The 14910-nt window shown below is 44.1% G+C and overlaps 1 protein-coding gene across 1 annotated transcript in view; it reads left to right on the top strand.

Annotated features, from left to right (window-relative positions):
• The window catches only part of LOC126166548 (zinc finger protein 467), a 430211-nt gene that overhangs the window by 95838 nt on the left and 319463 nt on the right, over window positions 1-14910 (top strand). The window contains exon 2 of the mRNA XM_049920414.1: window positions 8579-8672. The gene's annotated coding sequence lies outside the window, so the exon portion shown is untranslated. The remainder of the gene's footprint in view (window positions 1-8578; window positions 8673-14910) is intronic.

Below are 14910 nucleotides of genomic sequence, written 5' to 3'. Positions count from 1 at the left end.
CTTGCCGCTCTTCTTTGGACCTTCTCAATCTCTTGAATTAGATCTAACAGGTAAGGGTCCCATACAGAAGAACAATACTCTAAGACTGGACGAACTAACGTATGGTAAGCTATTTCCTTTGCTGAAGGGCTGCATCGCTTCAGGGTTCTACCAATAAACCGCAATCTAGAGTTCGCCTTGCCCGTTACTTGTGTAATCTGATCATTCCATTTGAGGTCATTTTGAATAATCACACCCAGATACTTGACGGATGTTACCGCTTCCAAAGAGTGGGCATTTATTTTGTACTCGTTCATTAATAGGGATTTTGGCCTGGTTATAAGCTGTAGGTTACACTTACTAATATTGAGAGATAACTTCCAGTCATTACACCACGCATTTGTTTTCTGCAAATCCTCATTCATTTGCTCACAACATTCATGTGATACTACTTTCCTGTAGACTACAGCATCATCGTCAGACAGTCTAATGCCGCTGTCAGTACCATCAACCAGATAGTTTACGTAAATCGTAAAAAGCAGCGGACCTACTACACTGCCCTCGGGCACACCTGAAGTTACGCTTGTTTCTGTTGAAATCACCCCGTTCAGGACGACATACTGCTCCCTGTCTGTTAGAAAACTATCTATTCAACCGCATATGTCATCCGATAGGCCGTAAGCGCGCGATTTTTGGAGCAAACGACAGTGCGGAACCGAGTCGAACGCCTTTCGATTGTCGAGAAATATGGCATCGACCTGGGAGACGGTATATGAAGCCTGTTGTTTATCATGCACAAAGAGGGCCAGCTGTGTCTCGCATGACCGCTGTTTCCTGAAACAGTGCTGGTTTCTACAGATGAGCTTCTCAGAGTCTAGAAAGGTCATTATGTCTGAAGACAAAATATGTTCCATGATTGTACAACAAATCGATGTCAGTGAAATTGGACGGTAATTATGTGCATCCGATTTTCTACCCTTTTTGTAGATTGCTATGACCTGGGCCTTCTTCCAGTCCCGTGGAACTTTCCGCTGTTCCAATGATCTCTGATCAGTGATGGATAAGAATGGTGCTATATTTGTAGGTAAGATACAGGGTAGGTAAGATAATTAAAGAAGTATTGGATCGAATCGCGGAAAAAGTAATAAATTGACTACAAGATGATAGAACACCGGGGGGGGGGGGGGGGGGAGTTGCAACGCTTGACTACAGTAATTTGCTTCAGGTTGGTGTAGGTTGCAGTAGTTATGAAGAGAGAGAGAGATGCTTGCATAGAACAGAACAGCTTGGAGAGGTACATCAGACCAGTCTTCCCATTGAAGACCACAACTACAACATACTCTTTGATTTTGAATGTACCGTGGACTTTGATGGTAGGACGTACTGGTTCATCAAAATGTTCAAATGTGTGTGAAATCTTATGGGACTTAACTGCTAAGGTCATCAGTCCCTAAGCTTACACACTACTTAACCTAAATTATCCTAAGGACAAACACACACACACACACACACACACACACACACACACACACACACACACACACACACACACCCATGCCCGAGGGAGGACTCGAACCTCCGCCGGGACCAGCCGCACAGTCCATGACTGCAGCGCCTGAGACCGCTCGGCTAATCCCGCGCGGCACTGGTTTATCAAAGCTCAGGGGCTACAGTCTTCGACCTTAAAGATTCTGTGATACGTAAGGGCATTCTGAGTATGATACGAGGTGTTCGTATTGACTGACAACTCACATGCTCCACAATTTTGTCTTTTAATTCGGCAATGTTATTTTGAGATGTGCAGGGTGGAATAAATCGAAGTCAAAATCAATTTTTGTTGTTGTGCCAAATATGCTAATGAATACAGGGTAGGAAAATGGTTACATCTTGGTCTTTTCTGCTTTCTAATGCTTTTGTGCTGGTTTTTAATGGTAGCGGAACGTATGCAGCGTCCTCTCCTGCCTGTGTTGTTCGACCTACGCTATATTTATCTAGTTTGAAACTTTGACACTTTGTTGGATCTTCGATTATGGGCTGACACCACTGTGTTTTAAATTTTACCCTGCTGTGTTACTTTGTTAGAAGCGTCTACGGATTGTTAAATAGTGAGCTTCCGGGTATTCAGCCGAGCTGTTGTTTCCATTTTCTGCGCAATATTTCCACGACCGACCCAGCTGTCTTCTTCAGGTGCTGCGAGTTTTGCTATTATGTGTATTAGCTGCGCTGACTCCAACCAGACTGTCAGCTATTGTTGGTCTCGCGTCGCTTTTTATAGCCGAGTTCGATTCCCGACATTCACTGAGCCCTTTGATGTTCTTTTGTTTGACAGAGCGCACGCTGATGCTCTATGAAACGCAAATTTTCTGAGCGTTTTCCGACTCTGATGGATGTGATAATAAATTGAGTGCCAAACTCCGAGAGTTATATAAACTGAAACCTCCATCCCGGTTTATTACACTACTGGCCATTAAAATTGCTACACCAAGAAGAAATGCAGCTGACAAACGGGTATTCATCGGACAAATATATTATACTAGAACTGACATTTGATTACATTTTCACGCAATTTGGGTGCATAGATCCTGAGAAATCAGTACCCAGAACAACCACCTCTGGCCGTAATAACGGCCTTGACACGCCTGGGCATTGAGTCAAACAGAGCTTGGATGGCGTTTACAGGTACAGCTGCCCATGCAGCTTCAACACGATACCACAGTTCATCAGGAATAGTGACTGGCGTATTGTGACGAGCGAGTTGCTCGGCCACCATTGACCAGACGTTTTCAATTGGTGAGAGATCTGGAGAACGTGCTGGCCAGGGCAGTAGTAGAACATTTTCTGTATCCAGAAAGGCCCGTGCAGAACACGCAACATGCGGTCGTGCATTATCCTGCTGAAATATAGGGTTTCACAGGGATCGAATGAAGGGTAGAGCCACGGGTCGTAACACATCTGAAATGTAACGTCCACTGTTAATAGTGCCGTCAATGCGAACAAGAGGTGACCGAGACGTGTAACCAATGGCACACGATACCATCACGCCAGGTGATATGCCAGTATGACGGTGACGAATACACGCTTCCAATGTGCGTTCACCGCGATGTCGCCAAACACGGATGCGACCCTCATGATGCTGTAAACAGAACCTGGATTCATCCGAAAAAATGACGTTTTGCTATTCGTGCACCCAGCTTCGTCGTTGAGTACACCATCGCAGGCGCTCCTGTCTATGATGCAGCGTCAAGGGTAACCGCAGCCATGGTCTCCGAGCTGATTGTCCATGCTGCTGCAAACGTCGTCGAACTATTCGTGCAGATGGGTTGTTGTCTTGCAGACGTCCCTATCTGTTGACTCAGGGATCGAGACGTGACTACACGATCCGTTACAGCCATGCGGATAAGATGCCTGTCATCTCGACTGCTAGTGATACGAGGCCGTTGGGATGCAGCATGGCGTTCCGTATTACCCTCCTGAACCCACCGATTCCATATTCTGCTAGCAGTCATTAGACCTCGACCAACGCGAGCAGCAATGTCGCGATACGATAAACCGCAATCGCGATATGCTAAAATCCGACCTTTTTCAAAGTCGGAAACGTGATGGTACGCATTTCTCCTCCTTACACGAGGCATCACAACAACGTTTCACCAGGCAACGCCCGTCAACTGCTGTTTGTGTTTGAGAAATCGGTTGGAAACTTTCCTCATGTCAGCACGTTGTAGGTGTCGCTACCGGCGCCAACCTTGTGTGAATACTCTGAAAATTTAATCATTTGCATATCACAGCATCTTCTTCCTGTCGGTTAAATTTCGCGTCTGTAGCACGTCATTTTCGTTGTGTAGCAATTTTAATGGCCAGTAGTGTAGGTTTCCTGACATTTATTTTGATAGACTTCTTAATTCTGGTGCCCCAGAAACTTGGCGTTTGCGCCACGTTGCTGGTCTCATCATATTTCATTTCATGGCTACACTCGAGGCAGTACTCGGTGACAGCTGATTTGCACGGTTGTTTTAGTCGCTTGTGTCGCTGCTGTTCCTTATACTTCTCCTGTTCTGATAGTCTGCCCCAAGTAAGACATGCCACATTCGCATGGGACATCCAGCTTTAGGAGACCTAGATCGCCTTTAACGTTACAAACAGCAGTTTTTATCTTAGTTGACGGGAGCGAAATACACCGGATGCCATGTTTCCGTATGAGTTTACCGATCTTTCCAGATATTGGGCCAGCATAAGGCAGACAAGCGATTCCGGGTTGGTTCCTTTGAAAGGGCACGGCCCACTTCCTTCCCTATCCTTCCCTTCTACAATGGGACCGATGACCTCGCTGTTTGGTCTCCCAAAATCAACCAACCAACCAGATAAACGATGTTTGAATTCTCTTCTTTGTTCTCTGTCTCAACTTTTCTCTCAGGTGTTCTTGATGTTAACTGCATCGCTCGTTCAATTTGAGGCTCTGAATACCCATTCCTTTGCAATATCAGTCTCTCCTTCGTGCTCTATGGACCAGAATCTTTAGCACCATCTTTGTGATGGACAGTGAGGTCGAGGCGTGGAGATAGAGGTCAGTGTGTGTAGGTTTTATATATGCACTGTGACCCAGAGATCCGTCCAGTCTCTTAACTAACACGTCGAGGAATGGTAATTGGCCCTCTTTCTAAGGTTGTATCGTGAATTGTATGTTACCACAGATGTATTTTAAATGTTCCATGAACTCTTGAAGCTTTTCGGCTCCATATGGTCACACGACATACCAACGTGGGTTTCAACTTGCCGTATTCTAATGGCTTCGTTTCTAAGTGTCCCGTGTATAGGTTCGCCACGATAGGCTATGACGGGCTATCCATGGCCACGCCATCGGTGTGTTCATAATATTTTCCGTCGAACAGGAAATAAGATGATGCCAGAACGTGTCTAAAAAGTTCTGTGAAACAATCTTTGAACTATCCCGCGAAGAGTTCCAAGAAACTAGAAAGTGGAAATCTCCTAAAGCGGGAAACTACATCAAAACCGGCCATAATGCCGGTAACCTGGAGGCGGAGTTGACAGGCGGTGTACAAACTCAGCGGAGTTGCGAATGTAGTGCTGACACTTCTCATATCCTCTGAGAATGCGTTCGACCTATTTCGCCAACTGGTATATAGGAGCACGAATATTGCAGTGGTTCTTAGAGGAATTCTTTCTTTGTGTGCCTTAGGAAGGCCATGTCACATTTGCAGCCTGTTTGCATTTCGGATTTATCTGCATGTTTAGTAACATAACAACCCACTGGCGATGGCACAGATATACCGAAAGACGTTCAGGGGACAGAAGTAAGACAAGAAGAATTAGTGTTTTGCATAAACAGGTGGGTACTAATCGTAATATTTAGTGTACTGTACACGCCTATAACCAATGAATGTACTTTTAACGTTCGTTCAGTATCTCTGCCGAAGTGGTTCCAGATTTATTAGAAAAGAATGTAAATTGTAAACTGTCTGACTGTGAAGACTATACAGGTAACTGAAAGTGAGGAAAGTAGGAAGGGATCGATCCTCTCAGTTACGGTGTAAGAAGGGTAATTAACAGTAATGAAGAAATTAGAGTAAGCCGCTTTTCACTACTGACAAGGAGCATCTTGTGCATGCAGATAGAGGGTTGCTCTCCAGCTGAAAAAATAAAAGCTGGGACTAAGAAGGGAGCAAAGAAAACAATTCCGCCGATCCGTTGTGATTCCTTATAAGTTATTAATTTTTCACTTCTATATAAAGTGCTTTAGTTACAGTTTACCTTAACTTTGATTTTCACTACTTCAGCTGCAGATTACACTAGAACTACTCGTGATAAGCTTCTGTAACTAGTGTACTGCTTCATCCATTGACAGACTTTGAAATGAGTGGAACACTTTCCGTAACTGTTTCTAAAACTGTATCCGGAAGTATAATGAGTATTTGCATATCACATATTTTGTTTTCTTTTCGTCGTGTCCTCTTGAATGATCGGACGTAATATCGTTCCTTTTGTCGTTTCTTGTGTTGTTATTACTTTGTGTAAATTTCTTTATTCTAATTGTACAATTTCTCCTGTACAGCTAAATATAATCGAGTCAATCAAAGTTATAGGCTTCGGAGCAGTGTGAGCTAGATAAGACATAACTGTTTCAACGTCATCTCAGTATTTTTGTGAGTGCAGTAGCTTCTGTTAGTTACAAGTGAAAAAGTTTGTTTTATGCAAACCCCTCAAAACCAATGATCTAAACTTCCCGGTGCCCCCCCTCCTCCCCCCAGTTTTTTGCCTGACTTGAGAAAGTGCGGATTCATGCTTTTGTGTGTGTGTGTGTGTGTGTGTGTATGTGTGTGTGTGTCTGCGCGCGTTCGTGCTTGTGCACGTTCTTTTACATTTGCAGAGAGAGGCGATTTACAACTTTAATAGGAAGCCGAGATAGAAGAACTTCCACTAACGATTTTTCAGTGCCAAGGTACAGCAAATGTTGGAGCCCTCAAATAAAATTTCTGGCTGTGAAATGGCTGTTAATCTGTTATTATCGCATTCAACCCATATAAGAACGTCTGTAACACAACTCGAAGTTTTGCTCTGCGCAGTAAAAACATGATTGCAGATCGTTACGTTTCTTTTCGTCTCCAGTGCCTTGATTTGATGTTCAGCCGTAAATCCAGGACCCTCTTAGCGGCATCAGTGCCAACGACGGTCCTTAAACCAGTTAAAATGTATACGCAAATGCCTATGCGGCTTGATAACAGCGGTGCCTTACACAGGGTCAAATCGTCCATTACGTTGGAGATACATGACGTGTCTTCTTGACCCGTAGCGAAACATGTCTTCCGGAGTAGCGTAGAAGGTGTAATACACTCGTACATAATATTGCTCTAATGTTACGTCAGCGGACTCTGTGACACCTTTTTCCAAGGTAATCCTAAGAATTGAAGGTCGGCCGTTGGCCGCGATAATAACGCATCGCATTTATCTAGCTTCTGTATTGATGATGTATAACTGTTTCTGTTTTCTCCTCTTGTTAGACTTATGTGGCAGTGGTCCACCATTTGTCCTATTTTTTTTTACAAGATCCGACCAAAACTTTTTATGACACCGGAAGTAAAGGAGTCCATTTTACGGGAAAAATTTTTGTAGCATGAGTCCGTCACTACCAGTAAGACACCTCTTAATAAAAAGGTAAACATCTTAAACGTGGGCATATACTCGTGACAGTGTCATACTAGTTCATATTTCCAACTTGCCATGTGTTGCATATTACTTGAAGTTTCGGCAAAGTAAACGAGTGCCAACTAATGGTGGCAAGGGATAACAAAACATCATATTTACGCGTTTAAGATCCACTGCTGGATCGATGTTTCACTGAAACATGTTTAGGTATTTATGGCCGGCCGCGGTGGTCTAGCGGTTCTGGCGCTGCAGTCCGGAACCGCGGGACTGCTACGGTCGCAGGTTCGAATCCTGCCTCGGGCATGGGTGTGTGTGATGTCCTTAGGTTAGTTAGGTTTAAGTAGTACTAAGTTCTAGGGGACTTATGACCTAAGATGTTGAGTCCCATAGTGCTCAGAGCCAGGTATTTATGTAACAAGAAAAACATCTTAAATCAGTCGGAAGATTTTTCTTTTCATGTAACTCAGTTTTCAGAAAGTACGACTTGAATGTTAAGCAGAATCGAGACGCTAGAAAAGTTAGATGTTTTCCAAATACCATGTTATCCCAACTGCAAAAATTTAACAAAAAGGATGTTATCGTATATAATTTACAAAATTAAATGTTACTGTACTTTTCATATCTTGGTTAGATACATCTCAACAAGCAGAGAAAGAAGCTTTGACGGCCGTTGTGGCCGAGGGGTTCTAGGCGCTTCAGTCTGGAACCACGCAGCCGCCACGGTCGCAGATTCGAATCCTGCCTCGGGCATGGATGTGTGTGATGTTAGTTAAGTTTAAGTAGTTCGTAGTTCTGGGGACTAATGACCTCAGATGATAAGTCCCATAGTGCTCAGAACCATTTGACCCAAAGATGCTTTGGTACCGAGTGCATAACACTATCGAGAAAGAAAGCATATCAAAGAAAAGTGAATGTGCAGTGACGATCAACAAGTCAGTACTGTAATTTTAAATGGGAACATTTTAGGCTAGGCTTTATCGTGACTGTTATTGATATCGAATGAAACAACCAGTTTACTGATACCGATGTTGACAGTTTTTCTCGTTTACAAGAAGATGCGGTGGAAAAGATCGGAATGCAAGAGTATGAAGCAGGAAACTGGACGTGACCTCTTCAAGGGACCTCCAGGGCATTCATATTAATTTAAACAAACAGCGGAAAATCTAAATCTGAGTGGTCGGACGGGGTCGTAAAACTTCTTCTCCCAGACGCAGATCCGTTGCCTTAATCAGTGCTATCCCGCATGATCAAGCTCTTTGAATTAACGTCATTTTGTGGCTTCAGAAATGCGACTGCTGTTTCATTACAGAATAGTCGTTTTAGGGGCCAAGTTTTGCCCGTTATCACCCAGGGAGTAGAGAGAGATTTTTTTTCTCTTACGGCACCTTTTATTTCATTGTTTTATTGTAGTTTTTCTTACTTGGGATTTTTCTTCTTACAGGACTGAAATTTCCTCCTTGGTGTGATGGAGTGGTGAATTGCCCTGACAACAGCCTGCCAGCTGAGAGAAGTGCACCTTAAAAACCACAGTTCAGGTATTTCATGAGTTGCTTTATTAATACCTTCGTGTTCACAGTACTCTGGTAACATTCCTTTTTTCATCTTTCTTTCCTGAAGAATGAATACAGATCTTTGTTCTATTTAATATGACGCTACCGAGCGTCAAGTTATAGGAGCCGGTGTCTGACACTAGGTCATCCCTTTGGCAGCAAACGTGACTGTGTATATTAACCGACTGTAGGGGAAACATCTGGCAATGCTGTTTATTATTCAGTGACTGCGAATGAATGCTACGATCGGCAGTGGAGTAGCTGTTGCGTAGACAGGCCGTATCTCCTATGAATTTTGTGCTTCTGTGACTTGATGGGTGACTGTTTAGGACACGGGTTTCCAACTGTAGTTTATTTTTCTCCTGTGTAGCAAAAAACACAGGAGATTTTTAGAGTGAACGATGAAACAATCGACTGGCCACCAGTTGTTGAAATGAGTCTGTTACCCCATCTCTAACCAATCGCCCTACGAGTAAACAAACAGCCTATTCATCAACAGTATCGGGGTAGCCACACGGGGAGAAGGGTTTGCTAGGTAGACGCGTAATGGACCCCTTAGGGAAGCAGCGTTCAGGATTGGAAGAACTTCACTGTGCACTCGGGTGCCTCATCCGAGATGTGGAAGAGGCCCTGCATGCAGCTACTGAAGATGCAGGGTGCAGTCATCTTCAAATTATGGCTCATGTCGGTATCAGTGACTGTTCAAAAATGGTTCAAATGGCTCTGAGCACTATGGGACTCAACTGCTGTGGTCATCAGTCGCCTAGAACTTAGAACTAATTAAACCTAACTAACCTAGAGATATCACACACATCCATGCCCGAGGCAGGATTCGAACCTGCGACCGTAGCAGCAGCGCGGCTCTGGACTGGAGCGCCTAGAACCGCACGACCACCGTGGCCGGCTCAGTGACTGTTATCGCTTGCTTTCTTAGGTCATCCTCAGTTCGTACAGGAGGCAGGCGGATTGGTAAAGACTTTGGTCCTTGCTCGCAAGCTTAAGTAGAGCTTGCAGTTTGCGGTATTGTATGTGTGTGTGTGTGTGTGTGTGTGTGTGTGTGTGTGTGTGTGCGCGCGTGCGTGTGTGTGTGTGTGTGTGTGTGTGTGTGTGTGTGTGTGAACCTCGGAGAGTTTTTGACCGATTTACTTCAAAATTTTCACAAGATTCTCTAACAAACTGTCGGACGGACATAGGTGGTATAATTTTTTATACAATGTGCAAAAAAAATGGCTCTGAGCACTATGGGACTCAACTTCTGAGGTCATCAGTCCCCTAGAACTAGAACTTAGAATCAGCGACCGTAGCGGTCTCGCGGTTTCAGACTGTAGCGCCTAGAACCGCACGGCCACTCCGGCCGGCTACAATGTGCAGGTTTTCTGCTAAAACCGACTGCGGGAGGGAGACTGCAATACTGTGAAAATATTCAGCTTCGCTCTCTTTCATGTAGTTGGTTTTAATTAATATAGTGGGGCGTCTGAACCATTAGACAAACTGTTTTCTTATATACAGCGTGAGTCACCTAACGTTACCGCTGGATACATTTCGTAAACCACATCAAATACTAACGAACCGATTCCACAGACCGAACGTGAGGAGAGGGGCTAGTGTAATTGTTTAATACAAACCATACAAAAATGCACGGAAGTATGTATTTTAACACAAACCTACGTTTTTTTTAAATGGAACCCCGTTAGTTTTGTTAGCACATCTGAACATATAAACAAATACGTAATCAGTGCCGTTTGTTGCATTGTAAAATGTTAATTACATCCGGAGATATTGTAACCTAAAGTTGACGCTTGAAACCTCCGACGTTCAGTTGCGAGAGCCGGTGGACTGAGTCAAAGGTCATGCGCATACTGCATCGTCACCGCTTTCACCCGTTTCATGTGTCGCTACATCAGCAATTACATGGCGATGACTTTAATCATCGAATGCAATTCTGTATTTGGGCATTAACAGAGAATGCGTTGCTGTTCTACCTGTTTACCGATGAAGCGGGTTTCACAAACCACGGGGCAGTGAATCTACGGAACATGCATTACTGGTCCGTGGACAATCCTCGCTGGCTCAGACAGGTAGAGCGACAGCGACCGTGGACTGTAAGTGTATGGAATCATTGGCGACCACCTCATTGGTCCTCACTTCATTGCAGGGGCCCAAACAGCTGCAACATACATCGCGTTTCTACAGAATGATCTGACAACGTTGCTCGAAAATGTCCCACTGGAAACGCGTCGACGTATGTGGTATCAGCATGATGGTGCACCTGCACATTCTGCAATTAACACTAGGCTGACCCTTGACAGGATGTTCTACGGGCGTTTCATAGGACGTGGAGGACACATAAATTGGCCAGCCCGTTCTCCTGATCTTACACCTCTGGACTTGTTTCTGTGGGGTACATTAAAGGAGAATGTGTACCGTGATGTGCCTACAACCCCAGAGGATATGAAACAACTTATTGTGGCAGCCTGCGGCGACATTACACCAGATGTACTGCGGCTTGTACGACATTCATTACGCCAGAGATTGCAATTGTGTGCAGCAAATGATGGCCACCACATTGAACATCTATTGGCCTGACATGTCGGGACACACTCTATTCGACTCCGTAATTGAAAACGGTAACCACGTGTGTACGTATACCTCACCCCTCATGGTAATGTACATGTGCGTCAGTGAAAAAGACCAATAAAAAGGTGTTAGCATGTGGACGTAATGTGCTGTTCCAGTCTCTTCTGTACCTAAGGTCCATCACCGTTCCCTTTGGATCCCTACGTAATTGGGTGCTCTCCGATACACACGATCGAACAGCGGAGGAGTGGTACTCAAGCGTCAACTTTAGGTTACAATATCTCCGGATATAATTAACATTTTACAATGCAACAAACGGCACTGATTACGTATTTGTTTATATGTTCAGATGTACTAACAAAACTAACGGGGTTCCATTTAAAAAAACGTAGGTTTGTGTTAAAAAACAAACTTCTGTGCATTTTTTTGTGGTTTGTATTAACCAATTACACTAGCCCCTCTCCTCAAGCTCGGTCTGTGGAATCGATTCGTCAGTATTTGATGTGGTTTACGAAATATATCCAGCGGTATTGGTAGGTGACTCACCCTGTATATTGTTTTTCGTAGATATAATTTTATACAAAAACTGTGTACACAACAATGTGCTATTTTGTTTTGTTCCTCGCAGTCAGTTTTAACAGAGAACCTGTATATTACGAAAATTATATGTGTATCTGATACTAGTGCGTATTTTGAATCTTCAGAAACTTTGAGAATCTAGGCGCTCAGTCCGGAACCGCGCGACTGCTACGGTCGCAGGTTCGAATCCTGCCTCGGGCATGGATGTGTGTGATGTCCTTAGGTTAGTTAGGTTTAAGTAGTTCTAAGTTCTAGGGGACTGATGACCACAGATGTTAAGTCCTATAGTGCTCAGAGCCATTTGAACTTTGAGAATTCTACCCGTTCGCGGATTGAAACTCGAAATGATGTCGTTGAAGCTACAATATTGACAAACCCAGCAGCTGGAGAGGTCTCTCTCATACCCCCTATTCTAGTCACTCCTACTGATTTACCCATTCAGTTTAACCGAATCAAGATTTTGATTTCAGTAACAATAAAGAAGGATCATGGTCGGCCATTCAGATTCGTTGGAATCGATTTACGATAAGAGTGTTTTTATCGTGGCCAGTTTTACGCTGCCGTTTCACTGGTTCGTTGTCCGCCTGCTTAGCTGGGTGGTAACGGGCTCATGCAAGCGGGCCCGGGTTCGATTCCCGGCAGGGTTGGAGATTTTCTCCTTTCGGGGACTGTGTGTTGTGTTGTACTCATAATCATTTCATCCTCATCATCGGCGCGCAAGTCGCCCAATGTGGCGTCGGATGAAATAAGACTTGCACTTGGCGGGAGAACTTCCCCGGAGGGAGCCTCCCGGCCAGCCACGCCAAACGCTCATTTCATTTCACTGGTTCACTGTTTGTTACACCGTATCTAAAGCGGAAAAATTGACTGTGTACAAAAAATTTAAAAAACCATAAAAAGGAAATTAAATTTCGTTTGTCTGGAAATACAGGGTGTCCATAAAGTCCCTTTACAACTTCAAAATTTTATTACAACGGCAGTTGTTGACATTTTTAACAACATTTCTTTTATTGTAATAAGTGTCTATAAAAGTTTTTTTGACAGTGTTTAATAGACCTCTATATGAGCGCCTTTAGTTGCACTAAGCACGTCACGACGATACTCGATTTCTTGCCATGTTCGCTGTTGCACAGCGTCATCAATGGTGACAATGGCAGTACGAATCCTTTGCTTCTAGTCAGCAATGTTCCGTATCTGTGTTTGATACACGATATCTTTTACATACCCCCATAAAAAAAGTCCAAGAGAGTGATATCTGGCGAACGCCGTGGCCAAGGAATTGGCTCATCCCTCACAATCCATCCGCCTGGAAATGTTTCATTGAGGAACCGACGAACATGCAGTCCCCAATGTGGTGGTGCACCATCTTCCTGGAAAATGATGGTTGTAAGTCAGTCGGTTGTGGTGCTACATATTTGGTCAGAAGATCAAGGTAACATCTGCACTAATTGTTGACTCGTTGAAGAAAAATGGACCACTTATTCGGCTGCACATGATTCCACACCACACATTCACTTTTGGACTATCCCGGTGAAGCTCCCTAGTGAGGGGGTGTTCACATCCCCAGTTTCTCATATTGTGTCTGTTTAATGTCCCAGAAACATGAAAAGTTTCCTCGTCTTTGAAACAAACTTGCTGGAGGAATGCTTCATCCTCCGAAAGGCTTCCCAGCATGTTGAGTGCAAACTCTGTCCGTTTTGGCTTGTCATTTGTCTCAAGTGCCTTTAACAGTTGCAGTTTGTAAGCGTACAACCGTAAGTTCTTGTGGAGGACCTTAGGCACAGTTGAACGTGGTAGTTGCAATAGTCTGGCAGCAGTGCGGATGGACTTCGTAGGTCAACGAGTGAAAAGGTTTAAAACGAGATCGATATTTTCCTCGGATGTTCTTGTCACCCGCTCCTTCCTTTATCCAACACTGTCCCTTTCTCCATAAATTTTTTGTGCCATGTATGTGTTGAAAGGCGCGATGGTGGATCTCTTCGATACTTCGTTCTGAAGTTTCGTTGATATGAACATCCGATTTTTTCTCAATAAACCAGGACACGCATTGTGACTTCCCTTGAGGAGTTGCCATTTCATAGAGATTCAGTTCCTTCCATCAACAGAGTGCCTGAAACACAAAAATGTAGTATATATAAAAACTTTTTTAAACAGTGATTACAATGGAAGAAATTTTGTTAAAATATTTCAACAACTGCCGTTGTAATAAAATTTTGAAGTTGTAAAGGGACTTTATGGACATTCTGTAGGTTCTCGAAGCGGCCCTGGCCCTGTTTATTATAATTTCGAGTTCCATACCTCAAAATGGGCCAAGTTGCAAGGAGGACCGAAATGTATGTCCTGACACAATTCCCAGGGATACTCCAGATTAAACCGTATATCCAATTCCCACACATATTTAGCAATTAGCCAAACATTACTGGGTTCGCTAGTGTGCTGTATGACTCAGTCATCATAAAAGCTTTGGAGATTACCACCGCACTGCGTGTACACAGAACTAAGCCGAGTGATCAAAGTCACGTTCCACTTGAAGATGCGTATGACGTGAGCATACACATGGCAGGAAGGCCAGTGCCTTCATGAAAAAATGTTTGCGGTTCGTACGAAATCGTAATTGTAACCGGGCGTGCACCTCTTCGTCTCCAGTAAATCGACGCCCACTAATTCGGAGCACCAAAAATATGGAAATGAAAGGGGGAGAAATCGGTTCTGTATGGTTTCCCAGCGAAACTTCAGCAGCGCAGTCGAAGCAACCTTGACAACATGTGGGCAGGCATTGCCTTGCAACAGCATGACGCCGTCCCTCAACATTCTACATCTACACCCATACTCCGCAAGCCACCTGACGGTGTGTGGCGGAGGGTACCTTAGGTACCTCTATCGGTTCTCCCTTCTATTGCAGTCTCGTATTGTTCGTGGAAAGAAAGATTGTCGGTATGCCTCTGTGTGGGCTCTAATCTCTCTGATTTTATCCTCATGGTCTCTTCGACACTGGACTCGCATTCGGGAGGACGACGGTTCAATCCCGCGTCCTGCCATCCTGATTTAGGTTTTCCGTGATTTTCCT

The sequence above is a fragment of the Schistocerca cancellata genome, chromosome 1 (genome assembly GCF_023864275.1).
Source record: "Schistocerca cancellata isolate TAMUIC-IGC-003103 chromosome 1, iqSchCanc2.1, whole genome shotgun sequence".
Lineage (NCBI taxonomy): Eukaryota > Metazoa > Arthropoda > Insecta > Orthoptera > Acrididae > Schistocerca > Schistocerca cancellata.
The sequence above is the reverse complement of the archived record's forward strand: the minus strand, read 5'-3'. Positions and strand labels throughout refer to the sequence as shown.